Here is a 16095-nt window from a genome sequence, read left to right on the forward strand (position 1 = left end):
AGAGCCTGCGAGCCACAACTACTGAGCCCATGAGACGCAACTACTGAAGCTCGCACTCTCTAGGGCCCGTGTTCTGCAACAAAAGCCACCAAATGAGAAGCCCATGTGCTGCATCCACAATGAAGAGTAGCCCCCACTCGCTGCAACTAGAGAAAGCCTGTGCACAGCAACGAAGACCCAGCGCAGCGAAAAAAAAGATAACAGGCAGTCCAATCAGACCATACGGAAAGAAAAGACCTTGGCCTTACACCAAAAGATTACTGAATGCATGTTTACATATTTTAAGTCCAGTTGGACTACTATCATTTGTTATGATTCCCTACATATTTTTCTTAACCACCTAACTCAGGTTATGACCTCATTGAATAAGAATTTTATAAGAGACCTTTCATAGCATTTACTTACTTTTTTTAAAGTTTCTAACTCATAGCCTGTGCATATGAAATACTTTATTTTGGAATAAATTTTCCTAACTGTATTTTGTTACATCTGACCCTTCATCTTAAGACAAGGAAATTTGGATTTTAGGTGTGCATCATATTCCCTCGATACAAACGGATTCTGTGGGTAAGACATAGTGTTGTTTGAGTACGTGGTCATGGGAGATACATGTGGGTGGAGGAAACACGACGCTTGTTCCAGTTTAGTGCCCTTGCTGCCGTGCGACAGGTCAAGACAATGGCAATGAGATGATTTATTGATGTAAGTTCCCATTAAGTAACCTTTGTTAGTAGGACAGCTCTCTCCACCCTCTTCCCATGAAATTACCTAGTGTTCACACATTTAAATCATTAACACAAGTGTAGTGTATTTTTTTTATAGAAACCGTAGGCTGAACTAAAAGGAAAGAAAATCTTTAAACACATCAAAGATGGAGAGGATGAAATCACTTTTAGTCTTGTTCAAAGTCTTGTCCACTGCACACAGCCATGCAAGGGTACCAGATCATCTCTGTTGCGGTCGTCACAATAGCAAAGCCCAGAAAGGGTGGTGTTTCCGTGCAGAAATGTCTTCCTAGCATTTCTCGGGAAATGTATACGTTTTAATGAGTCCCAAGAAAAATCAATCAAGAAATTGGGAAAACTGGAAAAAGTATTATAATTCTCCTGAAAGGATTAAAGCTTAACAATCTACGTAGAGATGTTGCTTGTTCCCAGCAACCCACTGACGTCAGGCAAGAGCCGAGTGGGGGGAGGAGAAGGTGAACCGGGAAAGGAACTCAGGGTGGTCATGATGTCATCAGCTGCTGTACTGTGGCTGTCTGTGTGCTTACGGTTTGTCTGCTGCTACTGGCGAGTCACTCTTGCAAATAAAATAAATATTGATGTTTGTATGCATTGTATACTTTACAAATCCTATGAGAGGTGTTCCAAGAAATAACAGGTTTTAGAAGCAAAATTAGTTCTTTAACTGGCAACTTCAAAAGTGATTCTGTGTAGTGTTATTAACCTTGCTAGGAGAGCCAAGTGTTACGGTATTCAAACACTACACCCAGTACTAGCTGGTGTTTGCCCATGTGTGACTATTCTCTACAGCTGCCCTAATGTACTATCCACTGCCTGCGTGTGTCTATTAAACACTAGAAATGGGACTTGTCCAAATTGAGATGTGCTAGACGGTGGAGAATGAGTATGAATAAAAAGAAGAAAAATATCTCATTAATAGTTTTATATTGGTTAAATATTGATATAATAACCATTTGGTTATACTGGTTTAAATAAAATATAATTAAACTTAATTTCACCTGTTTCCTTTTACTTTTTAAACATGGCTACAAGAACACGTAAAATACGTGTGTCTCACAGTATTTGTATTGGACAGAGTTGGTCTATAGGTCACAGAAATTTGCAGATACAACTAAACTCAATTAAAAAAAAATTTTATAATGAGTAACGAGTATGAAGGGTGTTGGAATTATCTGAAGCTCGACATGATTTCTGTATTTCCAAAATCCCGGAGGTGACTGTCAGTCGGGAACTTGGAGACACTGGTTTCCGAGGGCACCAGCTTTGCAGTGGATTTTGGTCATGTTTCTGCCCCAACGCCTCTGACACTGGACTTCCGTATGTGTGACGTGGGGATGAGAAAAAAAGGCCACACAGTGTCATGCATGATTAAAGACTAATACGAGGCGCCATCCCTCCCCTGAGCCTCTGCAAGTTTGCTGGAAGCCTGTGGCCTCCTTGCCTCTGAAACCTGACGCCCGCTGTTTGCAGTGTCCTGCCTGCTCCTCTACCAGCCAGGCAAGGCTGCTGCGGTTTGAGCACCCTCATCCCACTTCTTAAGACGGACAGTCAGCAGTCCTGATGGCCAGCTTAGGCCAAGGCACTGTTCTGGGAGCTTTGCACAGCCCATGAAGTAGGTACTATTATTACTTACGCAATTTTGCTCACAGGCAAATCGAGGCACAGAGAAGTTAATTAACTTATTCTAGGTGATCCAGCTCGTGAGTAACACAACCTGAATTCCTCCCTCCCTATTTTATGGTTTAAAATGAAGGGGCAATCTTTTTAAAAATTTTATTTATTTATTTTTGGCTGCATTCGGTCTTCGTTGCTGCACACGGGCTTTCTCTAGTTGCGGCGAGCAGGGGCTACTCTTCGTTGCGGTGCGCGGGCTTCTCATTGTGGTGGCTTCTCTTGTTGTGGAGCTCAGGCTCTAGGTGCGCGGGCTTCAGTAGTTGTGGCTCGCAGGCTTCAGTAGTTGCGGCTCGCGGGCTCAGTAGTTGTGGCGCACAGGCTTAGTTGCTCCCTGGCATGTGGGATTTTCCCAGACCAGGGCTCAAGCCCGTGTCCCCTGCATTGGCAGGCGGATTCTTAACCACTGTGCCACCTGGGAAGTCCCACAAGAGGGCAATCTTATTTTATCATTCCCAGAGATCATCTCCCCCCCCCACCCACCAGTTGTAGGCTGTTGGGAAGTATAAATAAGACAGAACTCTGTATAAATATAGAGTATGATGATTATTGGAATTACACATGTTGACGCAAAGAAGCCAGACATGTTTTTATGTTTAGTTAGTGGAGATAAGTCATTGGTAGCCAGCTGAGCGTTCAGTAACTCTTTTCAGTAAGATTGTTGTAAGAGTTTGGTGGAATATTACTCAGCCATAAAAAGAAACGAAATTGAGTTATTTGTAGTGAGGTGGATGGACTGAGAGTCTGTCATACAGAGTGAAGTAAGTCAGAAAGAGTAAAACAAATACCGTATGCTAACACATATATATGGAATCTAAAAAAAAAAAAAAGGTTCTGATGAACCTAGGGGCAGGACAGGAATAAAGACACAGACGTAGAGAACGGACTTGAGGACACGGGGAGGGGGAAGGGTGAGCTGGGACAAAGTGAAAGAGTGGCATGGACATATATACACTACCAAACGTGAGATAGATAGCTAGTGGGAAGCAGCCGCATAGCACAGGGAGATCAGCTCTGTGCTTTGTGACCACCTAGAGGGGTGGGATAGGGAGGGTGGGAGGGAGGGAGATGCAAGAGGGAAGAGATATGGGAACATATGTATAACTGATTCACTTTGTTATAAAGCAGAAAATAACACAACATTGTAAAGCAATTACACTCCAATAAAGATGTTAAAAAAACAAAAAAGAGTTTGGAGAAAATTCTTTGAAAGCTGGGATTTTTAAAAAGAAAAAAGATTTCCTTGACTCTAGGGCCTGAGATTTCCTGCATAATTTCATGCCGTATTCTACTGGTTCAAAAATATTTTCAATTAAGAAAGGCAAAACTCTCTATCCCAGATTAATAAAAAATCACTTTAAGTGACTTAAATTAGCAATAGGAAAGGAAGCTTCATCAACTTGAAAATTAAGCGAAGCAACATTCGGTTTATTATTTGGAAGGGCAAGTCAAAGGAAAATTGATAGAAATGTCTTAATAAAACCGCATGGCTTTACATTTCCTATTGCAAAATTCAATAACACGTGTCATATTAGACTGTGTGTCAGGAGGCATGGTTCACAGTACACCTCTGGAGCATCCCTGAAGCCCCATGTGAGGCAGACGTGTCCTGATGTCGCCCTCTTCCTCTATCCAAGGGGGGTACTATTTGCTATTTCCCCGTGAAAGCTTTGTTTCCTTTGGTAGCTCGTTCCCACCAGCTCCTCCCTGCCACGTGGCTTTGGGCATGCTGTTCCCTCTGCCCAGGACACCCTTCCACCCTCTCTTCATTTAGTTCGCTCCTACCGTCTTCACATCTCAGTGCTTTGTCACCTCCTCAGGAAGGCTTCCCGACCTCCCAGACCACAGACCACAGTACCATCGCCCCTCTGTCTGTGTCTGGAGATGCCCTTGGTTCACATCTGTGCCCGGGGTGTGTGCTCCCGGCCTCTGGGGGGACAAGGCCAGGCTGCTGACATTCCACAGCACACAGGACAGCAGAGAATTCCCCAGCAGAAAACTGCCTTCTGTTATTTCTTTGCCAAATGAAAATAGTTGCTTTTTTCTGATTGTATATCATAATTTTTTTAAAAAAAAATCAGTCCATTCCTACAAATAGACATTAGAACATGCAAATTATCTGAACTCTCATCCCCAGAGACAATGCTGGTTAATGTGTTTGTGTATATACGTCCAGACTTATTCCTCTGTGGACACACACACACATTGTTCTTTCACGGAGTCCTTCCTTCTTTAGCTTATTCCTTTTTCAAGAATGGAATCATGTTGTAGCTGCTGACCCTGAAGATTTTGACTTAACCGTACATTGTACTGAACTACATACACATCGTGGACTTTTTCCCAGGTCAATAAACGCAGATGAGTGGTGACAGATTCTCAAGGAGGTCATTCTGCTCCACAGTGGGAGTGTGTTGGAAATTTGTGAGGACTTTTTCCTTGGGGGCTCCTGGCATTGAGCAGCTGGGGGTCCAGGGGTGCTGAGTGTCCTATATTGTGCGAGGCAACCCCCCACGTGGAGAAGTAGCCCTCGTAATTTTGAAATATCAGCCCAGTCGTTCGTGTAGTTGAAAAGCTTATTTAGAATAATCTAAGATCCAAACTTCATTTTAATTTAGACACAAGTAATTTTGCATGGTTTTAACATGTACCACATATTCCAGGAACACGGAGGGATATTGAGGGTGGATTGTACCTCGCTTTGCTCATTCTGGGAAACCCCACCATCCATAACGATGCAGCTAGAAGATCTGAACTCCTGGCACCCGCAGCTGAAGGGTCTGCCTCCTGCCCTGGTCGTTGGTGGGGCCAACCTTGACCTTCCATGTGTCTCCACGTGTACCCATGCCTGTGTGTTTACATATTGAAACAATTCATTACCAATTCTTCTTCCTTTATTTCTCTTTTATGTTACAATTAAGGCAATATATTGATTTTTTAAATTTGTGTGTATGAGTCATTGTGTCATTATATTGATTAAAAAATTATATTTTTATAATATATATTTAATATATTTATTTTAATATATTTAATATATTTATATAATAACTATTTTAATATAATATAGGTTATATTATCTATGAATTTCATTTCAGGATAGTAAGGGGAGCATTATAATCATTTGTTATAGAAAGGGGACATTTGAGTCTGACATTTATTATAGAAGGGGTGGCCTTTGGATCTGGCCCGAGCTGAAAACCACCGATTTATATCATTACACTTAACGTAGCCTCACGCTGGGCACACTTGTATCATGGTTTATTTAACCCATCTACCACTGATGGATAGTGAGGTGTCTTGGTTCATATAAGCGGCACTCTGATAAACAGACGTATTTACAAAGATATGTCTGGGCATTCACTGAATTATTTCCTTAGGGGGAAAAATCATATGAGTGGAACTGCTGAATGAAAGGAATGCACATTTTCCATTTCAACGTAGTCCTTCCAAATTATTCCACTAAGAGAGCATGAGACACTTGTGTGTGGGACTCTGCGCGCTGCACCGGGGGCGGGGCCAGATCCTACACCAGCAGCGGCCGTGTCCTGGGAGCCGCACCACCGCACAAAGCGGGTGTCCTTCCTGAGGCGGTGGCCCCTCTGCAGTTAGCAAGCATCCTTTAATAAATCCCTTTCCACCCTAAACTGGCCTGAGTGGACTCTCTGGTATGCAACAATTATTCCTGACTGATCAGAAACCTAACTCAATTTCAAGTGACTTTGGCTCATTTTAGTGGCGTTTTTCCCTCGGACCTTGTTATGTGTTGAACTGAATCCTCTAAAAATTCATATGTTGAAGCCTTAACCCCCAAGACCTCAGAATGTGACCTTATTTGGAAATAAGGTCATTGCAGATATAATTAGTCATACTGGATTAGGGCGGGTGCCACCTCCTCTGATATGACCAGTACCCTGATAAAAGGGAGAGATGTGCGCGCGCGCACGCACGCACACACACACACACACACACACACACACACACAAGAACAGCGTGTGGCGATGGAGGCGGGGACTGAGGTGATGCTCCTACAACACAAGGGACATCAAGGATGCGCAGCAAACCCCCAGGGCCTGGGGGAGGGGCCCGGAGCAGCTTCCCCCTCCCAGCTCAGAAGGAAGCAACCCTGCCAGCACCTTGATTTTGGACTCCAACCTCCAGAGCTGTGAGACGGTCAAGTTCTGTCGTTGAAGCCCCCAGTCTAGGGTACTTTGTTTCTGTAGCCCGAGAAAATGAATACAGACATCTAAGCTTCAATGACTGAATTTGCCATCTCCTAATGCCACTGCTCAGCAGAACTGTTGCGTGACAAAGCCTGAGGCCATCTCAGGAGTCATCTGTCCCGCCCCACACCCCCTGCTCTGACGCACAAAGAATTAAAACCCAAAGAGGCAGGACTCGTCCAAAATCAGACAGTTGGCTGGCAGCAGGGCCAGACTTAGAAGCCCTGCCTTTTACGTTCCGCCTGACATTCTTCCTACCGAGATGCGAACTGCAAGGACAGCAAAGCTCTGGAGGCGGCTCAGGACAGAATCCACCCTGCAAAGCTCAGAGCTACTCTGTCGTTGTTTCCCATCCGAACCGCCCCGGAAGTCTCTGAAAGTAGAGTGATGGCCTCTCGCCAGCATTTCTGGGAGCAGGGTCTGAGAATGCGTGTGTTTTAGGAGCTCAGCCACCACACGAGCACTTGCACACTCCCTACCCCAGGTCGGCGAGTGGGAGGGGTAGGGCCTGGGCTGCGGGGACAGACCGGGGCTGAGGGCTGCCAGCTGTGTGACCTCGGGCACATCACTGAATTCTCCAGGGCTAAGCTTCCTCGTCTGTGCAGGGAAAGTCACGTCCTTCATGGCCTCGTTAGGCTGCCTGGAGTTCAAAGAGAAAATTCACATACGGCTCATACCAGGGTGCCCGGCACATAGTAAACAGTCATTAGGATTCAGTGATTATTATATCGTCATTCCTACAGAAGCGAGCATGACCTTGACAATCCCTGATGTCAGCGGCCAGGCCTGTCCTGTTATTTTTTAACCCCTCTAATGAGGTCATAGGCTCACATGGCTCTCTCCACCTGGATATCTTTCTGCACCTTTCAGATTCCTCCCTCTTTTTTTTTTTTAATTAATTAATTTATTTATTTTTGGCTGCATTGGGTCTTTGTTGCGGTGCACGGGCTTCTCATTGTGGTGGCTTCTCTCGTTGCGGAGCACAGGCTCTAGGTGTGCGGGCTTCAGCAGTTGTGGCGCACAGGCTTAGTTGCTCCGCGGCACGTGGGATCTTTCCAGACCAGGGCTCGAACCCGTGTCCCCTGCATTGGCAGGCGGATCCTTAACCACTGCGCCACCAGGGAAGTCTCATCCTCACTCTTTAAGGTCAAGTGTCACCTCCTCCTGACACCTGCCTTGGTTTTAGACTCCCAGCCTCCAGAGCTGTGAGTAGGTACATTTCTGTCGCTTAAGCTCCCTGTCTGTGGAATTTTGTCTCGGCTGCCCTAGAGCCCAGTCCCGGTCCCCTTCCTGTGTGCCCAGCCCCGTCTGAGCCCCCGGAGGGCTGGTCACGGGCTTATGCACGACAGTGGCGGCTGCTCTGTGTCTGTCTGGCCCCATGCAGAGCACCGTGTCTGGTGCAGAGGAGATGCTCCGGGAACCTTCCTGAATGGGATGAAGTATGAACGCTCATTCTGGTCCCAGCAAAGCCCTACTAGGCTTCTCTGGGGGCCATGAGTCCGGTCCAGGTGATGCATCAGGACAAGGGCTGACTGGAGGAAACGCCCAGGTCAAGGGTGGCATCGGCCTCGCAGGTAAGTACCTGGAATAGTCAAAGGACTCCAGTCACGGTTTCTGAAAGATGCTTCTGAATCCGCAGCAGCTGCACCAGGCATCCCGCCGTGACCCTCCGGGAACCGCACACAGTGCCTGACACTTGGAGCCCTGATTCCCCAAAGGAAAGGATGGTGGTTACGGGGTGAAAACCTCACTTGTGTGCGGCTGTATTAATCCCGGTGCCACTTGCGCCCACGTCTCTTATCACGGATGTTCAGGGTATCAGGTCAGATGAGATGAAAGAGGGAGAGAGAGAGAGAGAGATGAATGGTGTACTGCTGGTTATTTTTCTCTTAAATATCTCCTCTTTTTCATCTCTTTGACATCTGACCTGAAAGGACATCTCTCTCTCTCTCTCCTCTTAATGAAATGTGGCTACGCGGGTTTGAAGGGGGCCACGTCACTCCTGTCACCGGTGAACAAGAACAGAGGCAGCTCTCGAGGTCGAAGTCATGATGACACAGATGATTAAAACCCACCGAAAATCTCTGAGCTTCTATTTACCCTAATTTTCGGCTTCTCTCCCGGCTGCCCCGGGCTCACTAGCCCTGCAGAGGATTTGGCAAATGCTTCGGAACTTGGTGGCCTGGACTTTTCCTGCCGTTGTGCAGTGAACTAGTGGTGACAAGCGAGACAGAGGCTTTCTGTTTCTTCCTGGAGCTCCTCTTCCTTGTGAAACCCAGAGGCTACGCTCCGCTTCTTCCTGCCTTTCTTGTCACTCTAGATGGCTCTCATTAATCACTGCCTGTCCCTCCTCTGGGGCGCCTCTGAAACGTATTTCTTTTCCTCCTACCTTGGTCCCCACTTTAGCCTAGAATCTCATGCCTGGATCACTGTAACCTCCTTTCTGCTCCCAAGCTTCTCACATAAACCTCAGCCATGAATCTACACTCAGACACCAACAAAGTGTTTATCCTGACATTCAACTCCCTCCGCATCCTGGCCCTTCTGGGCCTCATCTAATATTCCTCCCTCCCTCCCTCCCTCTATCCACCCATCTCATTCATCTATCTATCTATCTATCTATCATCTATCATCTCTATCCATCTATCTATCGTCTATCCATCTCCCTATCTATCATCTATTACCTGTCATCTATTTATCATCCATCTACATATCTATCCATTATCTATTCATCTCCCTATCTATCCCTCTATCTACTATCAATCTATCATCTATCTATCCATCTCCCTATCTGTCATCTATTACCTAGCTGTCATCTATCTATCTATCATCTATCTATCTATCTATCTATCTATCTATCTATCTATCTATCATCACCCTCTATTCTCATACATAGGTCTTTACCTGAATCAGGACCATGTTCCCTCTGGCCTCAGAACACTTCATCCCTGAACACATGCTGTTTTTTCTAAGTCTTACAAGATGCTTCTCTAATAAATCGGAACTCTATGTCAATACATTTGGGGACTGCACACTTCAGCCCCTCTTGGGGTTCACAGTGCACCTTTACACTTAAAAGCCCTTAGAAGTCCTATAGCCAAATACGTGCTATTCTCTCTACCTAGAACATTCCCCCCAAGCCCCTCCCCCACTGACTAATTAAATCTTTACTCACCTTTTAGGCCCTGCTTAAATGTCGCTTTCTCAAGGAAGCCTTCCTTCACCCCTCCTCCCAAACTGTGTGCCGCCCGTCATAGCTTCCAAGCATCTTCTGTCCCTCCTGCAGCCAGGAGGGACCTATAGTCATCCCACTATAACCAGCATAATGTCTGTACTTCCGGCTGGAACGCAAGTTCCGCTAAGGCGGGGCCACCATGCTTGCTCGGCGTTTCCCCAACACGGCACAGCGCTGACGCCAGTGGCTCGTACACATTTACTGACCCACTAAGAAAAAAAAAAAACTTTGGGAAACGTTACGCCACACAATACTCTGGACGTGGGAACTTTCCCCCTTGTTATCCAACAGGCTTCGCCGCAGTGGCTACACATTGGGAGGACGTTCCCCTTTCCCCTTGCCTGAGACGCTTCACCTCTTTGACAGGGAACAGATCCCACCCACTGAGATCAGTTAGGACTCTTTTTGTTGCAAGTCACAGAAAATCCAGTTAAAACTAGTCTGTATAATAAAGGGCACTAAAAAATCAAGGCCTGTAACTAGCAAGGGATCATGCAGCAAATCAAATGCTGTCGCCCATGGCCTGGTGTCCCCCTGGCTCTGTCCGGCTCCCTGATCTGCCTTCCATGGTGAGGCTTCCACCCAGCGCCCACACCCATGCTCTCAGCCCCGGGCTCCCCCTTTGACGTAGAAGCAGCCTCGTTCCACACTGAGCGTCTGCTGGCGTCCTCCAAGGAAAAGGCAGGAAGCTTTTCTTTCCATGAAGTCCTAGGCATGCGTGTGTGGCCTCCTTGGCTCTGAACCAGCTGTGGTTGAATCCAGTCCCAGCCCAACTGGCCTGAAGCATCAGCGCCAGGCAGACGAGAATGGGAGGGGAGAGGTCTGTCAAAGGAACTCTGTTCTGTTTGGAAGAGGAGGTGACAGCAGGGCGGTCACCATCTTTCAAGGCTGGTTCAAGCCTGAACTCTAAGAAAACTCTGGACAAGTGTGAGGTCTCCCCTCTGGGACCTTCCACGGGGTGCGTGTGGGCTGTAGCACAAACTCTGGTCCTTTATACATGGTGTGAGGTTGTCCTCTAAGTGACTCAGCTCTGTGAACGACAATTTACCCAAAAACGCAGTGGGTTATTGCAATCCACTTACCCTGCTCCTGGGTTTTCTGGGCCAATGATTCGGGAGGGGCACAGTGGGAGGGTTCATCTCTGTTTCTTGAGGTCAGAGGCCTCAGCCAGGAGGATTCGAAGGCTGGGAGTGACTGAACGGCTGGGGGCAGGAATCGCATGACAAAGTCGTCATTCCTAAGTCTAGCGGTCGATGCTAGCGTTCGGCTGGAACCTCAGCTGGGGCAGGAGGCCACAGCCACCCTTCACGTGATCTGGGCTTCCTCATAGCATGGCAGCCTCAGGCTTCTTACGGGAGGGCCCAGGGTTCGCAAGACAAACATCCCTAGAAAACCAAGGGAAGCCTTGCCTCTCCTGACTTAGCCTCCACAGTCACACAGTATCCCTACCACAGTGGGCGCAAGCCCGTGCAGTTTCAAGAATAAGAAACACAGGGCCTACCTCTCACTGGGAGGAGTGCCAACCATGCTGCAGAAAGCGTGTGGGCTGGGAGGCATCCTTGCAGCCGTCTGTGGAGAACACAGTATGCCAGAGCCCATCACATGTTTTGAGGCTCTTAAGGGCAGGGACTCTATAAATACTGCTTGAACCAGCCATTGAATCTACAAACGGGAATAATTTGCCAATTATATGTTAGTTTAATCTGTAACAAAATCAAATAAACCTTTGTTAGGTTTTCTGTTTAAAATGTTTAAAAGGTTCTGTTTTGTTAGAAATATGTGAAAGAGAACAGGTTGCATGCAAGATTAAAACAGAGAGGAAGATGCTAGGGGACAATCACATAAGGACCTGAAATACTAACTGGGAGGAGGTTTGGTCTTGGAAGAAGCTGCTCTAGGAACCGTCCGAACAGTTTTCTAAGTCCTCCATCACAGGGCTCCGTCTCCTGCATCCTCACCTCGAGCTCTGTAACCCAGGCATTGCCAAATTTCTCGTAGTTTCTCAGAGTTTAGCACAAACTCACCCTCCTCAGAACCTCTGCACGTGCTGCTCCTCCCGACTGGGACTATTTCTAGTCCTAATGCAGGTCCACCTTACATGTCACCTCCTCCAGGAGGCCTTCCCTGATGCACTTCTCTTTTCTACCATCACATAATATCCCACCTTTGGGGCACAGCCTGGTTACTTGTTTATCTCCCCCACTAAGCTGGAAGTTCTGTGAAAACAGAGACAAAATCCATCTCAGTGACCATTTTATGACCATGCCTGGCACATAGGAAGTCCTCAAAGAACATGTAGCAGGCGCTGTCACTGCCTCCACCCAGAGCCTCTTGCCTGATCACTTCAGTCTAGGCTGGTCCCACTTTCGGCCGCCAGCACCTGCACCCCTTTGTCTGAGCACTTCCTCTGGCCACCAAAGCCTGCTCTCTGCCTACTCCAGCAGCCGGCAGACGTCCCAGGAATTCACGCTCCCTCGGCACGATTGGTTCTCAATCAATGACTGACAGGAGTTGGTGTACAAATATCCCAGCTCCCTCCCACCTTGGGTGGGGTAACTCCGAGGCATGTGCTCCGCGCTGGATCCCAAAGTTCCCCGGCACGACGAAGCCCCACGGTGGCAGCTGACTTGCCAACACACGCTTCGTTGGCGGCCTTCTTTCTCTGTCTTACTTCCTCACTTCAGCTCCTCAGTAAAGAACGTGCTCTCGGGGCTTCCCTGGTGGCGCAGTGGTTGAGAGTCCGCCTGCCGATGCAGGGGACACGGGTTCGTGCCCCGGTCCGGGAAGATCCCACATGCCGCGGAGCGGCTGGGCCCGTGAGCCATGGCCGCTGAGCCTGCGCGTCCGGAGCCTGTGCTCCGCGACGGGAGAGGCCACAGCAGTGAGAGGCCCGCGTACCGCAAAAAAAAAAAAAGAAAAAAGAACATGCTCTCAAATCCTTGACTCAGGATCTGCGTCCCCAAGAAGCCACACTAGGACAGAGTGCTTGTTGAATGAATGAGTCTCTGCCCCAGTCCCCGCCACCTACTCACACATCCCCACTGGTGCAGGTAAACTGACTGCCAGCAGCCTCTCCTGTCCTGAGCCAGGGAGAGCAAATACCCCGCAGGGAATTTCAGACCTTCACTTCTATCTCTACTGACATTTGTAATCGAGACACACACACAGGAACATTATCTTACCTAAAAGTGCCGTGTTGAGACAACGGCACCGAAAGAGATGGTTAGGTCAGTAAACAACACGGCCCCTGCAGACGAAATCAGCTCCAGCGGTGGAGGCGTGGGCTAGCGAGGTCAACAGGCAGACAGATCATACCACGGGCTTTCCATTTGCTTGGCCCTTGGCTGGCATCACACCATCTTCCTCCCCTCCTGCTGCAGAAACAGAGACGCAGAACCACTCTGGGTGTGTCGCCCAGCAGTGGAGGGGAAGCAGAAGTTGGAGTCAGTTCTCCTTTCTCTCCTCTACAAGCTGTTATCGTAACTTGGATCACATATGGCTCCGGGGTCAGCCTTTTATTTCCCCACCACGCTTCCCAGACAATTCTCTATTTTTCTTCCTTCCAGAGCATTAATAGGTGTTTGCCGGGCGTGGGAAGGATGCAGCCCAGCTCTACAGGGAATGAACACTAGAGCCGCTGGAAGAGTATGAGGCTGAATCCTGCAAGCGGCCTTCTGGGGTCAGAAAATTAGCAGTCCAGGATTTGATGCTCTCCTCAGGCCAAACCCAGCTCCATCTCTGAGAGAGGAGGGGGACACAGAAGGGAGAAGTGGGCCCTGGGAAAAAAGACACTTGTACTTCCCTCCCCCCAAAAGAAATAATCTTTAAATTAAATTTAAACAAATGTAGATGGGGTAAAGAAATCTTAGGAAATCTAAGGATTCCAAGTATTGAAGAAGAGGGAGCTGTTTCACCGTATTTAAAGTGTGTGTGTGCACGCACGTGTGTGGGGGCATGTGCGTGGCGGTGGGGGGATATTTCCTCTTCCCCTCTAAGCTCCTCTGGCTGGTCTAAGAATTAAACTGACATGAGACAGATTAACAGGAAAAAATCAAAAAAAGTTTAATAACACGTAACATGGGAGAAACCGAGGAAAACTGAGTAACTCGCCCAAATGGCCGAAACCCTCACCTTAAATACCATTTTCGGCTAAAGACAAAAGAAGGTGCTGGGGGTAGTGATTTGAGACCTCAGAGGGTAGGAAGGCAGTTGACACGGAGATGGAAAAGCAAAGGCCTGGTAAGCAAATGTCTGCTGGGCAAGCAGAGACAATGGGACACAGAGAAGAGTTTTAACAGACAGACTTTGCACATCTAGTTCATACTATACTGATCTATGGTGACGGCTCCTTCCTGGAACAGGTCCTCTGTCCGCACACTTTAGGCAGTTAAAGAGGTCAAAGTTTCTTCCTGAATCTTTGGGCTTTAAAAATAATAAGCCTAAATTAATCCTCGTGCCAAAGAGACACATTTGGGGGTGGCAAACTTTGCTCCCCTACTGTGTTTCGATACTGCTTAAATCTGTCTGCTCTAACACTGACTGACACGTCTCCCTGCTTCCAATGGCCTCCTCTCAAATCCAATCACCTACCAATCATATTACTCCAAATCCTACCATTCAACTCTCCTACCTAAACATTGGCTCCCAGTTGCCTCTAGGGGGCGTGCTGAAGTGCCTGCAGAGCCCCGGCACTTTCCTGGGAGGCATAAGGGAGTGGTGGGGACTGAGGCAAACAGAGAGCCTGTGCCTGGTTTAAAGCCGGCAGCAGTCACCTGGCACCAGCCCCCTGCAGGATCACGACATCTTCCCAGTCTTCCAAGAGATGCTAGAAAGGTACTGACTTTTAAAACTTTTTATGAATTAAACAAACCAAGTTCCTAGGATTAAAAACTAATAATAATAAAAATCAACTCATGGCCACCAGCTTGTAAGCTCCAGCCCACAGGATAAAGCTTAAACTCGTCAGCATGGCATCCAATGCCTTTCATGGTCTTGTCCATTCTTGTTTCTGTCCCAGTCAATCCCTTTGTCCCCAAAGCCACACACCACCCATGGCTGCTCAAGTTAATACATAGAGTCCAAAGAGGAGGGGACAGACATACCTTGAAGTGGAGCCCACAGAGCAAGCTCGCCGTTTCTGCTGAGATTGCTATTTAAGGTGGCTCTGAAGGAGATGGTGGGGCACCAAGCCCCCCTCGGGCTCCTTGGCTCACACCCCCTCCAGGTCCCCTCTGCAGCTTTAAAGACCCTGTTTCCTCTCAACGGGATGCTCTGCTACGTGCTTATCCACCCCGCAAACTTAAACTCGCCTTAGGCCCCCCTGAAGACGCTCCAGAAAGAATCCCTCCCTTTCACTTCTGTACCCTGCACGCATCTCACTAAAACACGTGTCACAGTGTCGTGCATTCGTCGCTTCTCGTGACCTCTCCGAGTCGGGCTGTCATGTGGTACCCATGTCCTCAGGGCCTGGCCCACAAAGCCCTCCTGCTACTTCTGCATTCCGACCTCTCGAATCACGTATGCCACTTGCGCGAACAGCCAGACACCCAACGGCTGCGTGTTGAAACGAAACCACAAGGAGATCTGAGAATCCACGTGGCCGGGCTCCCGGCTCGCAACGTCCTCGTCCCCGCCACCTGCCTGCCCCGCTTCCTAACCCAGGTTCCCACTCCTCCGCCGGGAGGTTTGCGAGGCGCGCACCCGCCGCGGGGGCGCAGGTGGCGGGCGGAGCGCAGGGACGCACCGCCGCGTCTGCCGCCTTGGAAAAAGGGCCGCCTCGTCCGGGCGCCGAGACCCGCCGGGAAGCGGCGCCGGAGTGGAGGGGCGGGGCCTGCTCGGTGAAGGGGCCCGGGGGAGGCGGGGCTCGGAGCCGCGGCCGGGATCGCTGCGGAGGAGGAGCCCTGGGGAAGGCCTTGCTCAGGGGCGGAGGAAACAAGCTTCTGTTTTCGGCCCAAGCCAAGCGGAGTCCCAGGAAGGACGGGCGTAGCCCGCGGGTCTTTCCTGGAATCACAGGCCTGGGGGCTTTTCCACTGGGACGGCAAGAAGTATTTGGAAAATGTGCTTTTAACTAGAAAAGGGATCTTGTCACTTTGATATTTTAAAACCCTGGGGGAAGTGTCTTCTTTGTACCAGGGACTTGGGGGGGGCATTATTTTATGTTTAGTTTGCATTAACGTACTTTTATTTGCATTACTTCCGTTAATCCTCATAACGCCTTGGGGGTAGG

At 48.5% G+C, this 16095-nt stretch overlaps 1 long non-coding RNA gene across 2 annotated transcripts; it reads right to left on the reverse strand.

The window, feature by feature from the left end:
• Positions 1–5005: 5005 nt before the first annotated feature.
• On the reverse strand, positions 5006–15662 carry LOC132527752 (uncharacterized). 2 transcript variants are annotated; one of them, XR_009543071.1, is made up of 5 exons: positions 14972–15662; positions 13052–13243; positions 9810–10705; positions 6548–7274; positions 5006–5262 (listed from the first exon to the last, which is right to left on the reverse strand). It is a non-coding gene; the product is annotated as an uncharacterized LOC132527752 (long non-coding RNA). The 2 variants fall into 2 exon arrangements; XR_009543072.1 differs by lacking the exon at positions 9810–10705.
• Positions 15663–16095: the final 433 nt, after the last annotated feature.

The sequence above is a fragment of the Lagenorhynchus albirostris genome, chromosome 10, assembly GCF_949774975.1.
Source record: "Lagenorhynchus albirostris chromosome 10, mLagAlb1.1, whole genome shotgun sequence".
In the NCBI taxonomy this organism is placed as follows: Eukaryota; Metazoa; Chordata; class Mammalia; order Artiodactyla; family Delphinidae; genus Lagenorhynchus; species Lagenorhynchus albirostris.